The sequence below is a fragment of the Arachis hypogaea genome, chromosome 11, assembly GCF_003086295.3.
Source record: "Arachis hypogaea cultivar Tifrunner chromosome 11, arahy.Tifrunner.gnm2.J5K5, whole genome shotgun sequence".
Classification (NCBI taxonomy): Eukaryota; Viridiplantae; Streptophyta; class Magnoliopsida; order Fabales; family Fabaceae; genus Arachis; species Arachis hypogaea.
In genome coordinates, this window is record NC_092046.1 from 128,310,197 (window position 1) to 128,332,507 (window position 22,311).

General features: G+C 40.9%; 1 non-coding gene across 1 annotated transcript; it reads right to left on the bottom strand.

Moving 5' to 3' along the window:
* Nucleotides 1–282: 282 nt before the first annotated feature.
* On the bottom strand, nt 283–386 carry LOC112724783 (small nucleolar RNA R71). The gene has a single exon (XR_003163929.1). It is a non-coding gene; the product is annotated as a small nucleolar RNA R71 (small nucleolar RNA).
* Between the last annotated feature and the right edge of the window lie 21,925 nt (nt 387–22,311).

The window sequence follows — 22,311 nt, forward strand, 5'->3', positions numbered from 1 at the left end:
GAGCTTAAGCCTTAGTTAGTCTCTCTAATGCAACAGAATTGCAAATTTTATGGACTTCCACTAGAAGATCTACATCAATTCCTATCTGAATTCTTGCAAATCTGTGATACTGTTAAGACCAATAGAGTTGATCCTGAGGTCTATAGGCTTATGCTTTTACCTTTTGCTGTTAGAGACAGAGCTAGGATATGGTTGGATTCTCAACCCATAGAAAGCCTAGACTTTTGTGAAAAGTTGGTTAATGTATTCTTGGCCAAGTTCGTTCCACCTCAAAAGATGAGCAAGCTCAGGGTGGAAGTTCAAACCTTCAAACAAAAAGAGGGTGAATCCATCTATGAAGCTTGGGAAAGATACAAGCAACTCATCAGGAGATGTCTTCCTGACATGCTCTCAGAATGGACTATCCTAGGTATCTTTTATGATGGTCTATCTAAGATGTCCAAGATGTCATTAGAACATTCTTTTGGTGGATCACTCCACTTAAAGAAAATGCCTACAGAGGCACAGGAACTCATTGAAATGGTTGCAAACAACCAATTCATGTACATTTCTGAGAGAAATCCTATGAACAATGGGTAGCTCAGAAGAAAGGAGTTCTGGAAGTTGACACTCTGAATGCCATATTAGCTCAAAACAAGATCTTGACTCAACAGGTCAATATGATCTCTCAGCATCTGACTGGAATGCAAGCTACAGCTGGCAGCACTCAAGACACCTCCTATGATGGAGATGCTTATAATCCAGATCAACCTACAATGGAGGAGGTGAATTACATGGGAGAACCCTATGAAAACACCTACAACCCTTCATGGAGGAATCATCCTAACCTTTCATGGAGAGATCAACAGAAGCCTCAGCAAGGCTTCAACAATAATTAAAGCAGAAGAAACCAGAATAGGTTTAACAGTAATAAACCATTCCCATCTTCTCAGCCACATATGGAGACTTCTAAGTAGAGCCTTTCAGACTTAGCAACCATAGTCTCTGAACTCTCTAAGACCACTCACAGTTTTATAACAGAAACTAGGTCCTCCATCAGAAATCTGAAGGTATAAGTTGATCAACTGAGCAAGAGAATCCCTGAGACCCCTCCTAACACTCTTCCTAGTAACACTGAAGTGAACCCAAGAGAAGAGTGCAAGGCCATCACTGTAGAAGCTGAGGCCGAATCTGAAGGGATACTCTGGCATTGAACGCCAGTATGGACGTCCTTACTGGGCGTTGAATGCTAGTAAGGGAGTCCTTACTGGGCGTTTAACGCCCAAAGAGGAACCATCATTGGCGTTGAACGCCAGTAAGGAAGTCCTTACTAGGCGTTCAACACCCAAAGAAGCACAATCACTGGCGTTGAACGCCAGTAAGGAAGGCCTTACTAGGCATTCAATGCCCAAAGTGGCACAGAAGCTGGCATTGAACGCCAGTAATGGGGCAGCTGGGCATTCAACACCCACAAACCACTCCCCTATTGAAGAACGGAAGGCAACTAAGGCTCATGAGGAAACCATAGAAGTTTCATTGAATGCTTTGCTGCAAATTATGGATTATGAGGATCACTCCCCCTTTGATGAGGAAGAAAAAACTAGGGAAGAGCAAGTTGCTCGGTACCTAGGAATCCTCATGAAGCTAAATGCCAAGTTATTTAGAACAGAGACATTGGAGGAAGAACCCTATGCTCACCAAGGAACTCAATGCCTTGGTGACAAACCCCAATTTGACGGTTTGTTTCGCATTGAATTTAGAGTATTTTGATAACCTTTGTCACATTTAGCCTAGGAATTAGCATGATTTTGTTATCTCTCCCATATTTGTGCTTAAGTGTAAAAACATGCCTTTTAAGCCTTATTTTGATGAATTCTAGTTCTTCTTTGATTCCATAAGATGCCTTGATGTGTTTGCTAGTAATTCCAGGATTGAAATAGGCTAGGCATGGATCAAAGGAAGCAAGGAAGGAAGCATACAAGTGGAGAGAAGCATAAAAAGTCAAAGAAGCAAAGTCAGCCATGCACGCGCACGCGCACAAGGCGCTCGCGCGCACATCGCAGAATTAGCCAGGGACGCGCACGCGTACCGTGCGCGCACGCGTCGATGAGGGCACATGACCTCACTAATGCAACACGTGCCTGGCGATTTGAGAGGGTTTCTGAACCCATTTTTGGCGCCAAATTGCTAAGGGAAAGGAATAAAGGGATGAAGGATTAAGGGGAAGGCATCATTATCATCACCTTTTGACATATAATCACTTTTAGTTTAGAGTTTTAGAGAGAGAAGCTCTCTCTTCTCTCTAGAATTAGATTAGGAATTAGGGTTAGATTAGGATCTCATAGTTCTAGGTTTAATTCAAGTCTCCTTCTACTTCTATCTTCAATTGATGATTGCTACACTTTGGTTCTTCTTTCTATCCCTATTCTCTTGTTGTAATTCCTCTTATTTTGTTTCTAGGTTTTGTAATCATGATACTCTTGTTCTCTTTATTTTCTTTCAATAATGCAATTAGAGGTACTTCATGATAATTGTGTTCCTTTTAATTGTTGTTGTTAATTCATTGCCATAATTGTTGTTAGATTCTATTTTTGTTATCAATTTACTTTGCTTTTCTTTTATGCCTTCCAAGTGTTTGATGAAATGCTTGGTTAGATTTTAGTATAGATTTTGTTCCTCTTGGCTATGGTAGAGTAATTAGTGATGCTTGAGTTATCTAATGTCTTTGCTGATTGATAATTAGAAGTTGCTAATTGGTTTGGAGTGCACTAAAGCTAGTGTTCCCTTGGGAGTTGGCTAGAACTTGTGGCTCAAGTCAATCCATCCACTTGACTTTCCTTTAATTAGTAAGGGTTAACTAAGTGGTGGCAATGAACAATTCTCATCACAATTGAGAAAGATAACTAGGATAGGACTTCTAGTTCTCACACCTTTCCAAGAGCCTTTTATAGTTTTTAGTTTATTTTCATTGCCATTTACTTTTCATGCTTCTTATCCAAAACCCCAAAATAACTCATAACCAATAACAAGACACTTTATTGTAATTCCTAGGGAGAACGACCCGAGGTCCAATACTTCGGTTTATAAATTTTAGGGGTTTGTACTAGTGACAAACAACTTTTTGTATGAAAGGATTAGTGATTGGTTTAGAAACTATACTTGCAACGAGAATTCATTTGTGAAATTCTAAACCGTCAAAAATCCATTCGTCAAAATGGCGCCGTTGCTGGGGAATGCAATGGTGTTATGTTATTGGTTATTGTATATATGTGAATAGTGTGAATATGTTTGCTTTTGTTAGTTCTTACTAGTTTTTAGGATTTAATTTTCTTGCCTCTTATTTGATTTTATTTTTATTTTCTCTTGCTATCATGAATTCTCACTTTGGCTATGAGTTTGGTTATCAACATGTTGTAGGAAATGAGGACTATAATGAAGATGTGTATCAAGAATGGGATGACCAAAGGTGGGAGGAGCCATATGCATATGATCAATCTTCATGGCAACAACCTCCACCAACGCACTATGAAGAAGAGCCATTCTATGATGCATACCAATCCAATGGCTATGGTGAATCACCTTGTGACTTCCAAGCACCGCCACCATATGCCTATGACTCTCACCCTCAACATGAACCTCAACCATTCTCACAAGCCTTCTCATACCAAGCACCCTCCTATGATCCCTACCCCTCGTATAACCGACCACCCCTACCATATTCTTATGACCATTATGAGCAAGCGCCCTCAGAACCACCACCCTATCGAGATCACTACCAAGAACCACCTCAATACTCATCATCTCCATACCTTTACCAAGAAGAACCACCTTCCTACCATGAACCCTCCCTCCAAAATAATGAACCTTCCTACCCACCACAAGCCCCAATAGACGACCCTCTCACTTTGTTACTCCAAGGACAAGAAGCCATGAAGCGGGATACACTTGAGTTTGTGACCAACTTGACCAAGGTGGTGCACACTTTAGCCCACCAATGCTTGAATACTCAAGGTACTTCCGTGACCACATGTGAAAAGTCAAAAGAAGAGCAAAGTATGAAGGTGAAATTGGAAAATTCGGTGGAGAAAGAGGAGTCAAATTTTGTATTGGAGCAACTAGAGGAACCTATAATCATTGAAGAAAAGGAAGAAGTGGTTGAAGATTTAGGAGATGTTGAAAGTCCAAGGGAATGTAGTCTCATGGAGCACTCTTCCAAGGAGCTTGATATTGAAGTTGAAGAAGGTGCGCAACCCCCAAGGCATATCATCGTTGGAGACTTGGAAGAGGCTTATCAAGAGATGGATTCAATCATGGATGAATTCCTCTCTACAATGGAATCCTCTCCCATTGGACATGGAGTTGAAAGTATAAAAGAGTGTGCACAACCTCCCATACCCTTGGTGAGCAATGAGAAAGAGAGCTACCAAGAGAAAAACGTTGGCATGGTGCATATCGAAATTGAAGAATATGAAGAGGTTGACCAAGAAATGGATTTATTCATCAATGAATTTCTATCCAAAATTGAACCACCTCCCATTAGGCAAGAAATCAAAGTTCTTGAAGACAACACCAAGCTATGTGATAAAAGGGAAAAGGTTGAAATCAAGGAAGCTCACAAAGAGGTGGAAATACACAAAGAAGAGCACAAGGAAGTAGACCTTGCATTGTCTAAGTGTGGGGAGGTCTTCCTTCCCGAGTCACCATCCAACACAACATTCAAGTGGGTAAAATTCTTATCCATAAGCTTCACTTTCTCGCTTGAATATGGTTTGATTGAAACGGATGGACAACTTAGAGCTCTTTGTGGAATTAAAAGCAAGAATAAGTTGTGTAGTGGTTGCAAGTTAGAAATTAGGCTCATTAAGGTCAAAGTTTCAAGGCATAGGAACGATGATTGGAAGAATATCACATTGCATGGGTCTCAATAGAAGGTTTGGTATGTTAAAGAGAATTCTATATGTCAACCACCCGGAAAGAAAAAGTATAAAGACCAAATCGAAGATGGGTGTGAAGATAAGATATGGGATCCCGGTTCGCTATATGAAGACCAACTATGGGGACTCATATCTTGGGTAGAACTGTGCCCGAGCTTGATGAATATGGTTGGAAATTCTGTCAACCAATTGAGAAGCAAGGATCCTTGGAGATTCAAGGATGAGTACAAACATAAGCCACCATGACAATAAGCATCTCAAAATGTCCAACTTAAGGACTTAAACTAAAAGTGCTAGGTGGGAGGCACCCCACCATGGTAAACTCTTTCCACTCTTCTAAATTTACTTAATAAGTGATTTGAGTTACCATTATAGGTAGATGTTTCATACAAATTTGTTTGTACAACTTAATTGTTAGCTTAGTCACATGCATGTTGTGTTTAGTAGTAGATGAATAATATCCAAAATTGCATTTTTGTGAATTATATGATGGTTGAGTGAATAAGAGTTGTGAACACTAAGGGGAGCACCCAGCAAGTTTTTTCTGAAAAAAAAAAAAAAAGAGGGTGTGGACGCGCGCGCACAACGTACGCGTATGCGTCCCAGTGCGGATGCACCACGAGCCACACTCCCGGGAGTTGGGCCTCACTTGGGCAAACATTGTGCCTTGAGCCCAACCTGACCCACGCGGACGCGCACTACGTGCGGGCGCGCCGACTGTTAGATCCTGGAAGTTCGCGCGGACGCGCACCTGCCGCGTCCGCGCCGATTTGCTGCTGCAAATGATTGGGCCAAACCCCAGAGAGTTAAGCCATTTCTGGGCTAGCTTTAGGCCCCAGGCCCAACCCGATCTGCGCGAGCGCATGCATTGCGCCAGCGCGCCATTTCACAATTCCTCAATGTACGCGGACGCGCATTTACCGCGCGCGCGTCTTTGCGTGTGGCCACCAATCTAGGCCACGAACCCGAGAGTCGGGCGTGCCTCAAGCCCATTCTAAGCCTCAGGCCCAATCTCACGGGCGCGTGCGCGCACCGTACGCGCATGCGCCCCTGCCTAATATGCCACCCCACGTTAGCGCGCACTGCACGCTCACGCATGAATCTCCCTTTTTCCCAATGTGCGCGGACGCGTACATGCCGCGTGCGCGCAGGTCTGGTGCGCGACTCCCAGGCCAGTCTCCAGAGAGTTAGGCCTGAGTTGGGCCAACTCTAAGCCCCTAGCCCAACCCCATGCACGCGTGCGCGCACGGTACGCGCACGCGTCCTTTCCTATTTCTGCTCATCCCCGCTTAAGCGCGTTGTACGCGCACGCGTAGGGTCCACATTCTCTCAATGGGCGCGGACGCGCAAGGTGCGCGTGCGCGCCGATTCAAAAAAAGGGATAACCCTAGCTCGCGAAGCACACTGCGTAGTCGCGCAACCCTTTCCCCAACCTCCAACCTCTTCTTCTTCTTCTCTCCCCCAACTGCCGTCGCAGCAGCAGCGCCGGTCGCCGCCGCACGACCTATTTCCGACACCGCCCTTGGCCATCAATTCCCTTTCCCTCTCACCACCACCCGTTCTCTCTCTCTCCCTCTCACTCCTCTCACCCATCTCACCCTTCCCTCCGCCGCCACTCCGTCATCACTGCCGGCGGCTCCCCCCTCTCTGTTCTGCCTGCACATCCTCCTATCCTTCTCCCCTCTCACCACCACCCTCCCTCCTCCCCTCAGTTTCTCATCCCTCCGGCCAACCACCGCGCCAGCCGTCCTCACCGCCACCGTTCACGGCGGTGCCAGGTTCTGCCTCTGCTGCCCCTGCCTTAGCGTCGTCCCCCTTCTCCATTCTCAGTTTTTCCCGGCTCCCAGGTTCCTACTCCATTTCTGTTATTTTTTTTTTCTGTTTTTCCTTTTATTTGTTCATTTACGTTAGTTCCTGGAATTGCATGTTAGTTAGTTAAATTCAAATTTTGTATGTTAGGTTAGATAGATATAATTGCTGTTAGGTAGCTAGGGCTGGATAGAGGATTCTGGGCCTGATAATTGCTCCGTATGTGCATATCTGCTGCTTGCTTCCTTGGGTTCGGTATGTTGGTTTTGGGTTGATATTCCATGCAATATGTGTTGCCAGATAATATCTGTTTGCTGCTGTGCATGAGTGATGTTATTTTTTTGTGCTAATTGTGCTATTTTGCTATCCGAGAACGTCCAATTTTAAGCCGGAATGCTGCCCGATTTTCAAGGAAATTAGTTTCATTTTGATCTTTATTTCAGTTTTGGGCAAATTTCTGTTTCCCTTTTTGACTTCCCGGATTTGCACAATCATTGTGAACATGAACCGCAACTTCTCGTTCAATTGAGCCTATATATCATCATATCGCTAATCCACTTTTCTAACTTACTAATTTCTTTAACCGTTTTACTTCCACTCACTTTTAACCCTCTTTAACAATTCTTTCAAAAATATGATGATATTATTGCCTTTTGAATATGAGATGTTGCCTTTAATGAAGATTACAGTCTTGGTTCCTTCACTTATGTTCACTTGTTCACTTTTACATATTCAGTGCAACATCATGATTGCTCTTTGATAATTGTATCCTGAACATGCCTCCTAAATGTTACATGCTAAATGTTTTATATATTCTATCATATTTTTCAGGATGTCAGATAGAGGAAAAGCTATAGCATCTGCTTCCAAAAAAGGAAGCGCTCCAAGACCCCTACACCCCCACCATCTGCTAACTATGCGAGGAACCCGCTGAATGAGGAGGAGAAAGAAAATCAGTTACTCCCGTCCACTGATCCAACCAAATTTCCGAATCTCTACTGCGAGCTACGCCTCTCCCGTTATGCAAAGAAGAATCTGAATATTGAGAAGAAGCTGAATCTTCCCAATGATGTGAGGCGTGCCATAAACGCCCGTATTTCTGAGCTGGGCTTGGATTTCGTCGATAGGGACTTGGGACGGATTAACATCTCATGGGTCAAGGAATTTTACTGCAATTTCTTTCGACCGGGCTTGGATTCGGTATTCTTGAGGGGTAGAGAGATTATGATCACTGAGGATGCCTTGAGGGATGCACTGCTCTGCAGAGTCGGTACTCCTGAGACTTGTGCCTACCAGCAGGCAAAGGTAGCTCTCCTCTCCATGACTTTCGACTATGAGGCACTTAGGCGCGTGATTGCTACACCAGATGCTTCTTGGGTAATGGATTCGAGCAACACAAAGCCCAAGGGCATGCTATTTGCACATCTGACTAGGGAGGCTAGGACTTGGCAACAAATATTTGCCCACTATGTCTTCCCTACCACTCACTTTTCAGAGATTCCGATGGATATGCTAGTCCTGATTGGGTGTGTCATGGAGGGGAAGGAAGTATATTTTCCCCGACTGATTAGGCATAGCATGTGGAGAGCTCATATTCGCGGCTTGTTACCGTTTCCCACACTGGTTACTAGCTTAGCTAAGCTAGCTGATGTCCCGTGGGAGGACGATGACGTGCAACCACCACCTCCAGATGACAACGACAAGGAAGTTACTATTCCCTGGGGTGTGTGGGTGCACAAGAGGCCCCCGACCAGCCGCCGTTCTCGAGCTAGAGCGGCAGTCGAGGCAGCTATACCATCTCCTTCGACAGCAGCCCCACCTCCTTCAGCACCCGAGCCCACTTACCTACTGGTTCAGCGTCTGTTTCGGTTCTTGGAGCGCGAGAGGCTCCATGTCAGACGCCGACTGGATCGGATGGATCAGGCACTCATCTCCCTTGGCGCCGAGTTACCTCCGCTTCCAGACTCTCCGACCTCCGATGAGCAGGAACATCAGGAGGACGACGCGGAGGCACCGGTTCAGCAGGATGCCCCTGACACTACAGAGCCACCACAGACTCAGGAGGAGCCGGTCCCACAGCCACAGTCAGAGCCAGAGCCTATCGTTGTACCTTCCACTGATCCTCTGGTTTAGCATCGAGGACGATGCTTGGTTTTAAGTGTGGGGAGGGCACCGGTAGCATTATTTGGGAACCGGTGAACTTTTCGGCCTAGTTATCTCATTTTGCACATCTTTGTATATATTTTGATGCATTTCTAGTTTGCCCTGGATACTTTTATTGCTTATTTTGGATTTTAGATATTTTGATGCTTTTGGATATTTTTAGATGTTTTGGATGATAGATTCCGTACCTTTAGTTGGATTCTTCTTTATACATTTTGTTTATCTTTGTTTTTAGTTTGTAGTTGTGATTAGAAATCATACTTTGAATTGCAAATATTTAGTCACCCTTTTTGCATAATATATTGGTTTTAAGTGAAAAAGGAAAGGGTGAACTAAGAAAATTTTTGAACTTTTCAATCACAACAATGCTTAGTCAAACATTGAGATTTTTCAAGAAGTTTAAATATAGGGCATTAACCCAATTGATTGAAAGAGAATTTTTTTTTGAAACTTGCTTGAATTTCATACCTTGTGAAGCATGTATTGAATTGAGAACACAAGCTTGTGAGACTTGAGCCTATTGATGTGGTTACATTTTATAACCACCTATTTTCCATTCTTGTGTGAAATTGTTCTCTTTCCATGATTGTGATCCTTGATTTGCTTGATTCTATATATCCGTTTATTTCTTGTGTTTGTGCATTTATATGATTGAGGCCATTCTTTCATTAGCCACTTACCCAAATAGCCAACCTTTTACCCCCCATTGTTAGCCAATTTTGAGCCTATGCTCAACCCACTTATTCTTATTTTAGCACATTACAAGCCTAAGGTGGAAAACCAATGAAAAGTCCTTGTTTGGATCTTTGATTGACCTAGGCTAGTGAGAGTGTTTTATTATTCAAAGTTGGTGAGGCTTGGGAACATTGGATGGGATAAAAAGGGGCAGTACACTTTTATGTTTAAGAATTGGGCACATATTCATGTATTGATTAAATATAGAGACCTTATGCATTGATGTTCTCGTATTTAGTTTGAAAGAAGAAAAAGAAAAAAATATATATAAAGAAAAAAAAATGAGGAAAAGAAAAGAAAAAAAAAATGTATATAGAAAAAGAAAAAAAAAAAAAGAGAAAAGCAATAAAGGGGACAAAATGCCCCAAAGTGAAGCTCAATAAGAATCAATGCATAAGTGTTGTGAAATGAAAAGAAAATGCATGAGTATGTAAGAAAAAGTGAAGAATGGGTAGTTAGAATAGCTCGCATTTGTATAGGTCATTAAATAGGTTAGGTGGGAAAGTCTATGCTAATCAAAGATTCAAATCCTAGTCCACTTGACCATAAATGATCCTACCTTGACCCTAACCCCATTACAACCTAAATAAAAGACCTCATGATGAATGTATGCATGCATTGAATAAATGTTGATTGTTAGAAGAAAATCAAATTTTGGAAAACATGATTAGAAGAGAATTGAGTGAATTAACCCTTAAACACTTGAGTGAATAGAGCGGATACACATCCGGTGAGGGTTCAAAAGTTCAATCACATGTGTTCACCCATATTATCTATACTCTTGCAAGTTTGAACTCTTTTTGACAATTCAATACAATTGTGGTTTGGACTTAGTCCTTATTGCCTAAATCTTGTGCTTACACATGCTCTCTTGGGAATTGATTTGTTTGAACTAAGCTTTTCCAATTGCTTTAGATAATTGCATTTAGATAGGACTCATATAGTTTAGTTGCATTCAATAAATGTCATAACCCTTAGTTCCTTCTTACTTTAGCATGAGGACATGCTAGGGCTTAAGTGTGGGAGGTTGACAAACCCCAATTTGACAGTTTGTTTCACATTGAATTTAGAGTATTTTGATAACCTTTGTCACATTTAGCCTAGGAATTAGCATGATTTTGTTATCTCTCCCATATTTGTGCTTAAGTGTAAAAACATGCCTTTTAAGCCTTATTTTGATGAATTCTAGTTCTTCTTTGATTCCATAAGATGCCTTGATGTGTTTGCTAGTAATTCCAGGATTGAAATAGGCTAGGCATGGATCAAAGGAAGCAAGGAAGGAAGCATACAAGTGGAGAGAAGCATAAAAAGTCAAAGAAGCAAAGTCAGCCATGCACGCGCACGCGCACAAGGCGCTCGCGCGCACATCGCAGAATTAGCCAGGGACGCGCACGCGTACCGTGCGCGCACGGGTCGATGAGGGCACATGACCTCACTAATGCAACACGTGCCTGGCGATTTGAGAGGGTTTCTGAACCCATTTTTGGCACCAAATTGCTAAGGGAAAGGAATAAAAGGATGAAGGATTAAGGGGAAGGCATCATTATCATCACCTTTTGACATATAATCACTTTTAGTTTAGAGTTTTAGAGAGAGAAGCTCTCTCTTCTCTCTAGAATTAGATTAGGAATTAGGGTTAGATTAGGATCTCATAGTTCTAGGTTTAATTCAAGTCTCCTTCTACTTCTATCTTCAATTGATGATTACTACACTTTGGTTCTTCTTTCTATCCCTATTCTCTTGTTGTAATTCCTCTTATTTTGTTTCTAGGTTTTGTAATCATGATACTCTTGTTCTCTTTATTTTCTTTCAATAATGCAATTAGAGGTACTTCATGATAATTGTGTTCCTTTTAATTGTTGTTGTTAATTCATTGCCATAATTGTTGTTAGATTCTATTTTTGTTATCAATTTACTTTGCTTTTCTTTTATGCCTTCCAAGTGTTTGATGAAATGCTTGGTTGGATTTTAGTATAGATTTTGTTCCTCTTGGCTATGGTAGAGTAATTAGTGATGCTTGAGTTATCTAATGTCTTTGCTGATTGATAATTAGAAGTTGCTAATTGGTTTGGAGTGCACTAAAGCTAGTCTTCCCTTGGGAGTTGGCTAGAACTTGTGGCTCAAGTCAATCCATCCACTTGACTTTCCTTTAATTAGTAAGGGTTAACTAAGTGGTGGCAATGAATAATTCTCATCACAATTGAGAAAGATAACTAGGATAGGACTTCTAGTTCTCACACCTTTCCAAGAGCCTTTTATAGTTTTTAGTTTATTTTCATTGCCATTTACTTTTCATGCTTCTTATCCAAAACCCCAAAATAACTCATAACCAATAACAAGACACTTTATTGTAATTCCTAGGGAGAACGACCCGAGGTCCAATACTTCGGTTTATAAATTTTAGGGGTTTGTACTAGTGACAAACAACTTTTTGTATGAAAGGATTAGTGATTGGTTTAGAAACTATACTTGCAACGAGAATTCATTTGTGAAATTCTAAACCGTCAAAAATCCATTCGTCACTTGGTCCAACAGAAATTACCTCGGAATCTACTGGATCACGGACGCTGCCTAATTCCTTGCACCGTAGGCACCATTAACTTTGAGAAGGCTCTGTGTGACCTAGGGTCAAGCATAAACCTCATGCCACTCACTATGATGGAGAGGATGGGAATCTTTGAGGTACAAGCTGCAAGAATCTCACTAGAGATGGTAGACAAGAAAATAAAAAAGGCATATGGTCTGGTAGAAGATGTCTTAGTAAACGTTGAGAACCTTTACATCCTGATGAGCGGATAATTTATACGCTTTTTGGCATTGTTTTTACATAGTTTTTAGTATGATTTAATTAGTTTTTAGTATATTTTTATTAGTTTTTAAATAAAAATCACATTTCTGGACTTTACTATGAGTTTTTGTGTTTTTCTATGATTTCAAGTAATTTCTGGCTGAAATTTAGGGACCTGAGCAAGAATCTGATTCAGAGGCTAAAAAAGGACTGCAGATGCTGTTGGATTCTAACCTCCCTGCACTCGAAATGGATTTTCTGGACCTACAGAAGTTCAAATGGTGCGCTCTCAATTGCGTTGGAAAGTAGACATCCAGGGCTTTCCAGAAATATATAATAGTCCATACTTTTCTCAAAGATAAATGACGTAAACTGGCGTTCAACGCCAGTTCCATGTTGCATTCTGGCGTTAAACGCCAGAAACAGGTTACAAGTTGGAGTTAAACGCCCAAAACAGGCTACAACCTGGTGTTTAACTCCAGAAATAGTCTAGGCACGTGTAAAGCTCAAGTCTCAGCCCCAACACACACCAAGTGGGCCCCGGAAGTGGATTTCTGCACTATCTATCGTAGTTTACTCATTTTCTGTAAACCTAGGTTACTAGTTTAGTATTTAAACAACTTTTAGAGATTTATTATGCCCCTCATGACATTTTTACACTTTACATTGTATTTCGGACGGCATGAGTCTCTAAAACCCATGGTCGGGGGTGAGGAGCTCTGCTGTGTTTTGATGAATTAATGCAATTACCACTGTTTTCCATTCAATCACGCTTGTTTCTATTCTAAGATATTCATTCGCACTTCAACCTGATGAATGTGATGATCCGTGACACTCATCATCATTTTCACCTATGAACGCGTGTCTGACAACTACCTCCGTTCTATCCGCAATAGCTTGAATGTGTATCTCTTGGGTTTCTAATCTAAGATTGGAACCTTCGTGGTATAGGCTAGAATTATTGGAGGCCATTCCTGAGATCTGGAAAGTCTAAACTTTGTCTGTGGTATTCCGAGTAGGATCTGGGAAGGGATGACTGTGACGAGCTTCAAACTCACGAATGTTGGGCGTAGTGACAGACGCAAAAGGATCAATGGATCCTATTCCAACGTGAGTGAGAACTGACAGATGATTAGCCGTGCGGTGACAGCGCATTTGGACCATTTTCATTGAGAGGACGGATGGTAGCCATTGGCAACGGTGATCCACCAACATACAGCTTGCCATGGAAGGAGACTAACGTGCGTGAGGAAGAAGACAGTAGGAAAGCAGAGATTTAGATGACAGAGCATCTCCAAAACCTCAACATGTTCTCCATTACTACATAACAAGTACCCTTTATTTCATGTTATTTATTTTTCATAAATACAATCACTCTTATCATTAATTTCCTGACTAAGATTTACAAAATAACCATAGCTTGCTTCAAGCCGACAATCTCCGTGGGATCGACCGTTACTCACGTAAGGTATTACTTGGACGACCCAGTGCACTTGCTGGTTAGTTGTGCGAAATTGCAAAAGTGTGATTGTGATTTCATGTACCAAGTTTTTGGTGCCGTTGCCGGGTATTGTTCGAGTTTGGACAACTGACAGTTTATTTTGTTGCTTAGATTAGGAATAATTTATTTTTCTTGGTTTAGAGTCACTAGAATTGCATCTGCTATTTCCCTTTCAAAAATACTATTTTTCTTTATTAATTTTTAATTTTTCTTTGAGTCTTCTGTTTGAGTTTAAATTCATATTTTAAGTTTGGTGTCAATTGCATGCTTTTATTTTCCTTTAAATTTTCGAAATTTGGATTCATTGTTCTTTCTTGATCCTCAAGTTGTTCTTGCTATTTTTCTTGTTTGATCTTTAGTTTTTCCTGTTCTGTGTCTTTTCTTGTTTTTCTTGTGCGTTTTCAAATTATCAGTATTCAAAAAATTTATGTACATTAAATACTTTTTTTAAAACACGTTAAATTTATAGCTCAGTTGGCTAGAGCGTTGTGCTTATGTTCTTGGTAATTGGGTATCTTCCTTTTAAAACTTTTTCAAAAATAATTTTTTTTTTATTAAATCTTGTGTCAAACTTTTAAGTTTGGTGTTCTCTTGTTATTTTTCTTTAATTTTTGAAAATTTATTTTTAGTTTTCTAAAGATTTTAAGTTTGGTGTTCTTTTTATGTTCTTGAGTCTTTGAAATTTATTCTTGTTGTTCTTGTGAGTCTTCAAAGTGTTCTTGAGTCTTCTTTGTATTTTGATCTTAAAATTTCTAAGTTTGGTGTTCCTTGGTGTTTTCCCTCCAAAATTTTCAAAAAAACAAGGAGCATTAGATCTAAAAATTTTAAGTCTTGTGTCTTTTGTGTGTTTTTCTCTTTCTTCATTAAATTCAAAAATATCTTTTCTCTCTATTTCAATTAATTTTCGAAATTTCCCTTTAAAAATTCAGATTTTTATTTTAAAAACTTTCTATTTTATCTTATCTTAGTTTTAAAAATTCAAAATTCAAATCTTTTTCAAAAATCATATTCAAAAATTTTCAATTCTTTTCAATTAATTAGTCAATTCAACATTCAAATTTTCTTTTTTTTTATTTTCTTTTTCTTTTAATTTTCGAAATCTATATTTTATCTTCTAATTATTTTACTTTATTTTATTTCATTTTTTTGGTTATTCTTAATTAAATAAAACAAAATATATATATTTTACTTGCAATTCACATCATCTCCCTTTCTCCGTCATGGATCTAAGTGAAAATGAACATTCCAGAAGGACTCTGGGGTCATATGCTAACCCCATTACTGCTGCATATGGGAGTAATATCTGTATACCTCCCATCAAAGCAGACAGTCTTGAGCTAAATCCTCAGCTCATTGTCATGGTGCAGCAAAACTGCCAGTATTCTGGTATTCCACAGGAAGAACCTACTGAGTTTCTGGCACAATTCTTGCAAATTGCTGACACAGTACGTGACAAGAAAGTAGATCAGGATGTATACAGGCTGTTACTGTTTCCGTTTACTATAAAGGATCAAGCTAAAAGGTGGTTAAATAACCAACCCACAGCAAGCATAAAAACATGGAAACAGTTATCAGACAAATTTCTGAATCAATATTTCCCTCCAAGAAGGATGACACAGCTAAGGCTGGACATCCAAGGCTTTAAACAAGAGGATGACGAATCCCTTTACAATGCCTGGGAGAGGTACAGAAGGATGCTAAGGAAATGCCCCTCTGAAATATTTTCAGAGTGGGTGCAATTAGACATCTTCTACTATGGGCTTACAGAAAGAGCTCAGATATCTCTAGACCACTCGGCTGGCGGATCTATACACATGAGAAAAACTATTGAAGAGGCTCAAGAGCTTATTGATATAGTTGCTAGAAATCAGCATCTGTACATAAGTAGTGGGTCCTCCATAAAGGAAGAAGCCAAAGCAGTATCTACTGAACCTAGTCCTCCAGAACAAGTTGCTGAACTCAATCAACAATTGTGTTTTCTAACAAAACAGCTAGCAGAATTCAAGGAGATGCTACAAGACACTAAAAATGCTAATAAAAATATGGAAGCACAATTGAATCAGACAAAACAGCAGATATCAAAGCAGATAACAGAAGAGTGCCAGGTAGTTCAATTAAGAAGTGGAAAAATATTAAATACCTCACTTCAGAGCAGCAGAAAGCCAAGAAAAGAATAACTAACAGAGGATGAGAAAAATATCATCCAAAATCCCTCTGAGGACAGTAAGAGCCCAGAGAGGAATAACTCTGGCGTTCAAACGCCAGAAAAGGATGCAAGGCTGGCGTTAAACGCCCAACCCACGCGCAGTTCTGGCGTTCAAACGCCAGAAACAGGCAAGGAGCTGGCGTCAAACACCCAATGGAAGCTCAGTTCTGGCGTTCAAACGCCAGAAACAGGCAAGAAGTTGGCATCCAATGCCAATCCAGCTTCCAACCCTGGAATTCAAACGCCAGTGAGGGATCAGACACACACAAGTGCTGATAGCAACCCCTCTAAAAAGGCTTCTCCAACTACCTCTGTAGGAAATAAACCTGCAGCAACTAAGGTTGAGGAATATAAAGCCAAGATGCCTTATCCTAAAAAACTCCGTCAAGAGGAGCAGGATAAGCAATTTTTCCGCTTTGCAGACTATCTCAGGACTCTTGAAATAAAGATTCCGTTTGCAGAGGCACTTGAGCAAATACCCTCTTATGCCAAGTTCATGAAAGAGATCTTGAGTCATAAGAAGCATTGGAGAGAAACTGAAAGAGTTCTCCTCACTGAAGAATGCAGTGCAGTCATTCTGAAAAGCTTTCCAGAAAAGCTTAAAGATCCCGGGAGCTTTATGATACCATGCATATTAGAGGGTAATTGCACCAAGACAGCTTTATGTGATCTTGGGGCAAGTATCAACCTAATACCTGCATCCATTATCAGAAAGCTTGGTTTAACCGAAGAAGTCAAACCAACCCGGATATGTCTCCAACTTACTGATGGCTCCATTAAATACCCATCAGGCGTGGGCATTCGCCTTTCCCACTGACGTTGTAGTGCTAAAAATGGAGGAGCACAAGAGTGCTACTCTCATTCTAGGAAGACCTTTCCTAGCAACTGGACGAACTCTCATTGATGTCCAAAAGGGGGAAGTAACCCTGAGAGTCAATGAGGATAAGTTTAAGTTGAATGCTATCAAAGCCATGCAGCATCCAGACACACCAAAAGACTACATGAAAGTTGATCTTATTGACTCTCTGGTAGAGGTGATCAACATGGTTGAGAGTCTCGAATCAGAGCTGGAAGACATCTTTAAAGATGTTCAGCCTGATCTGGAGGATTCAGAGGAATTGAAAGAGCCTCTGAAACTTCCTCAGGAAGAGGAGAAACCTCCTAAACCCGAGCTCAAACCACTACCACCATCTCTGAAATATGCATTTTTGGGAGAAGGTAATACTTTTCCAGTGATCATAAGTTCTGCTTTAAATCCACTAGAAGAGGAAGCACTACTTCAAGTGCTAAGGACACACAAGGCAGCTCTTGGGTGGTCCATAAGTGATCTTAAGGGCATCAGCCCGACAAGATGCATGCACAAGATCCTATTGGAGGATGATGCTAAGCCAGTGGTTCAACCACAGAGGCGGCTAAATCCAGCCATGAAGGAGGTGGCAGAAAGAGGTCACCAAGTTACTAGAGGCTAGGATTATTTATCCTATTTCTGATAGCCCCTGGGTGAGCCCTGTCCAAGTTGTCCCCAAGAAGGGAGGCATGACAGTGGTTTATAATGAAAGAAATGAACTGGTTCCTACAAGAACAGTTACAGGGTGGCGTATGTGTATTGATTACAGAAGGCTCAATACAGCCACCAGGAAGGATCACTTTCCTTTACCATTCATAGACCAGATGCTAGAAAGACTAGCAGGTCATGAATACTACTGCTTTTTGGATGGCTATTCAGGTTACAACCAAATTACAGTAGATCCTCAGAACCAAGAGAAAACAGCATTCACATGTCCTTCTGGAGTGTTTGCCTACAGAAGGATGCCTTTTGGTCTGTGCAATGCACCTGCAACCTTTCAGAGGTGCATGCTCTCTATCTTCTCTGATATGGTAGAAAAATTTCTAGAAGTCTTCATGGATGACTTTTCAGTCTTTGGGGACTCATTCAGCTCCTGCCTTAACCATTTAGCACTTGTTTTGAAAAGATGCCAAGAGACCAACCTAGTTTTAAACTGGGAAAAATGTCACTTTATGGTGACTGAAGGAATTGTCCTTGGGCATAAAATTTCAAACACGGGAATAGAGGTGGATCAAGCTAAAGTTGAAGTAATTGAAAAATTACCACCACCTGCCAATGTTAAGGCAATCAGAAGCTTTCTGGGTCATGCAGGGTTCTATAGGAGGTTTATAAAGGATTTTTCAAAAATTGCAAAACCTCTGAGCAACCTGCTAGCTGCTGACACGCCATTTGTGTTTGACACAGAGTGTCTGCAGGCGTTTGAAACTCTGAAAGCTAAGCTGGTCACAGCACCAGTTATTTCTGCACTAGACTGGACATTACCATTCGAACTAATGTATGATGCCAGTGATCATGCCATTGGTGCAGTATTGGGGCAGAGGCATGACAAGCTTCTGCATGTCATTTATTATGCTAGCCATGTTTTAAATGATGCCCAGAAAAATTACACAACCACAGAAAAATAATTGCTTGCAGTGGTTTATGCTATTGACAAGTTTAGATCATACTTAGTAGGATCAAAAGTGATTGTGTACACTGACCATGCTGATCTTAAATATCTACTTACAAAGCAGGATTCAAAACCCAGGCTTATAAGATGGGTGTTGCTTCTGCAAGAGTTTGATATAGAAATAAGAGATAGAAAAGGGACAGAAAACCAAGTGGCTGATCATCTGTCCCGGATAGAACCAGTAGAAGGGGCGTCCTTTCCCTCTATTGAGATCTCTGAAACCTTTCCGGATGAGCATTTGTTTGCCATTCAGGAAACACCATGGTTTGCAGACATTGCAAACTATAAAGCTGCAAGATTCATACCCAAGGAGTACAGCAGGCAACAAAAGAAAATTAATTATTGATGCAAAGTACTACTTGTGGGATGAACCCTATCTCTTTAAGAGATGTGCAGACAGAATAATCCGTTGGTGTGTGCCTAGAGGAGAAGCACAGAAGATCTTATGGCATTGCCATGGGTCACAATATGGAGGCCATTTCGGAGGTGAGCGAACAGCTACCAAGGTCCTCCAATGTGGCTTCTACTGGTCTACCCTCTATAGAGATTCCCGAGAGTTTGTACATAACTGTGACAGTTGCCAGAGAGCTAGTAATCTGCCTCATGGTTACGCCATGCCTCAACAAGGAATATTGGAGATTGAGTTGTTTGATGTATGGGGTATTGACTTCATGGGGCCTTTCCCACCATCATACTCAAACACTTATATTCCAGTGGCAGTAGACTATGTATCCAAATGGGTAGAGGCCATTGCCACACCCACTAATGATACTAAGATAGTGCTGAAGTTCCTCCAGAAACATATCTTCAGCAGGTTTGGTGTCCCTAGAGCACTAATCAGTGATGGGGGCACTCACTTCTACAACAAATAGCTTTACTCTGCTATGGTCCGGTATAGAATTAGCCACAAGGTGGCAACTCCATATCACCCATAGACAAATGGGCAAGCTAAAGTCTCTAATAGAGAACTAAAAAGAATCCTGGAACGGACTGTAAGTACCCGTAAAAAGGATTGGGCGAGAATCTTGGATGATGCTCTGTGGGCTTACAGAATAGCATTCAAGACTCCTATAAGGACCTCTCCATACCAGCTTGTGTATGGTAAGGCCTGTCATCTGCCCGTGGAACTGGAGCATAAGGCCTACTGGGCAACCAGATTCCTAAACTTTGATGCCTAATTAGCTGGAGAAAAAAGATTGCTCCAGCTGAATGAGCTAGAGGAATTCAGACTCACTGCTTTCGAAAATGCCAAGCTTTACAAAGAGAAAGCAAAAAGGAGGCATAACAGAAAGCTGTCATCTAGAGTCTTTGAACCAAGACAGAAGGTTCTGCTGTTTAACTCTAGGCTCAGGCTATTCCCCGGAAAACTGAAATCCCGGTGGAGGGGACCATATGTGATTACAAGTGTGTCACCATACGGCTATGTGGAGCTTCAAGACATTGATTCTAATAAGAAGTTCATTGTTAATGGACAGAGAATCAAGCATTATCTTGAAGGCAATATTGAGCAAGAGTGCTCAAGGCTGAGGCTAGATTAAAAGCTCAGCAAGGTCCAGCTAAAGACAATAAAGAAGCGCTTGCTGGGAGGCAACCCAGCCATTAGCTAAATTTTTTTTATTTTATTATTATTTTTATTTTTATTTTTATTTTATTTATTTATTTTTAATTATACAAGTTTAATATAGATAATCTTCAAGGTAAAGTATCAATTGCATAAGTTCACTGGGTTACAGAAGGATTCAGAGTACAAAACAGGGAAAAGGAGCTCACTGGCAAGAAAACGCCAGTAAGAGGTACAATTGGGCGTTAAACGCCCAAAAGAAGCATCTACTGGGCATTTAACGCCAGTAATGATACCTTTTTGGGCGTTAAACGCCAGAATGGGTACCATTCTGGGCGTTTAACGCCATACTTGCAGCATCCTGGGCGTTCAGAAAAATGCCCAGTGACGAAAGATTTCTGGCGTTTAATGCCAGCCAGAAGTAACAGCTGGGCGTTAAACGCCCAAAAGAGGCTACAGATGGGCGTTAAACGCCCAAAACTAGCAGCAGTTGGGCGTTTAACGCCAGGATTGTGAACAGGAGGAAGTTTTTGTTCCCAACTTGATTTTTTAAAATTTTCATATTTCCATCCATAGTTTCTTGCATAAACATGTTCCCATACTTTATTTTTTCAAACTCTTTTCCAAAAATATTAAAAATATCTTAATCCTAAAATTAAATCTTTCTCAATTCTTCTTCAACCTCTTCTCAAATATTTTTCAGAACAAATCTATCTTTTTCAAAAATTTTTTCAAACTCATCAATATCTTTTTCAAATCTTCACAATATTTTTAAAAAACAAATCTATCTTTTTCAAATATCTTTCGTATCTTTTCAATTTTAAATTACATCTTTTTCTATTATACGTATCTTTTCCAAATCACATTTTCTATCATATCTTTTTCAAAGATTTTTGAAAACCCACCCTCCTTCCCTTTAAATCCTCGTTCGGCCTCCCCCCTCTCCTCCACAATTCGAACTTGGCTCTCCCTCTATCCCTCTCCTTTCCTTTCTTTTACTTGAGGACAAGCAAACCTCTAAGTTTGGTGTGTTTATCCATGATCACTAAGCCAATACCCACCAAGATCATGGCTCCTAAGGGAAAACAAACCACCTCAAGAGGCAAGAAAGAGAATATTCCAAAACCACTTTGGAATCAAGGGAAGTTCTTAACCAAAGACATTCAGACCATTACTACAAGATAATGGGTCTAAGGTCAATGATCCCAGAAGTTAAATTCGATCTGAAAGAAGACGAATATCCGGAGATCCAAGAGCAAATTCGAAACAGGAGCTGGGAAGTCCTAGCTAATTGGTGCACGAATTGTGAATCACACTTTTCACAACGCGTACCACTAACCAGCAAGTGCACTGGGTCGTCCAAGTAATACCTCACGTGAGTAAGGGTCGAATCCCACGGAGATTGTTGGTTTGAAGCAATCTATGGTTATCTTGTAAATCTTAGTCAGGAAGTCAATTATGTTTATCAGTTGAATTGTGAATAACCAAGAGAGCATAAATTAAAAGTTACTTGTTGTGCAGTAATGGAGAATATGTTGGAGTTTTGGAGATGCTTTGTCTTCTGAATCTCTACTTTCCTCTGTCTTCTGATTCACGCACGCCCGTCCTCCAATGGCAAGCTGTGTGTTGGTGGATCACCGTTGTCAATGGCTACCTTCCATCCTTCCAGTGAAAACTACGCTCACGCGCTCTGTCACAGCACGGCTAATCACCGGTTGGTTCTCGATCCGGTTGGAATAGGATTTACTATCCTTTTGCGTCTGTCACTAACGCCCAGCCTTCAGGAGTTTGAAGCTCGTCACAGTCATTCAATCCTTGAATCCTACTCGGAATACCACAGACAAGGTTTAGACTTTCCGGATTCTCATGAATGCCGCCATCAGTTCTAGCTTATACCACGGAGATTCTGATTAAGGAATCTAAGAGATCCTCATTCAATCGTATATAGAACGGAGGTGGTTGTCAGGCACACGTTCATGATTTGAGGAAGGTGATGAGTGTCACAGATCATCACCTCCATCACAGTTAAGCGCGAATGAACATCTTAGATAGGAACAAGCGTGTTTGAAGGGAAAACAGAAATACTTGCATTAATTCATCGAGACACAGCAGAGCTCCT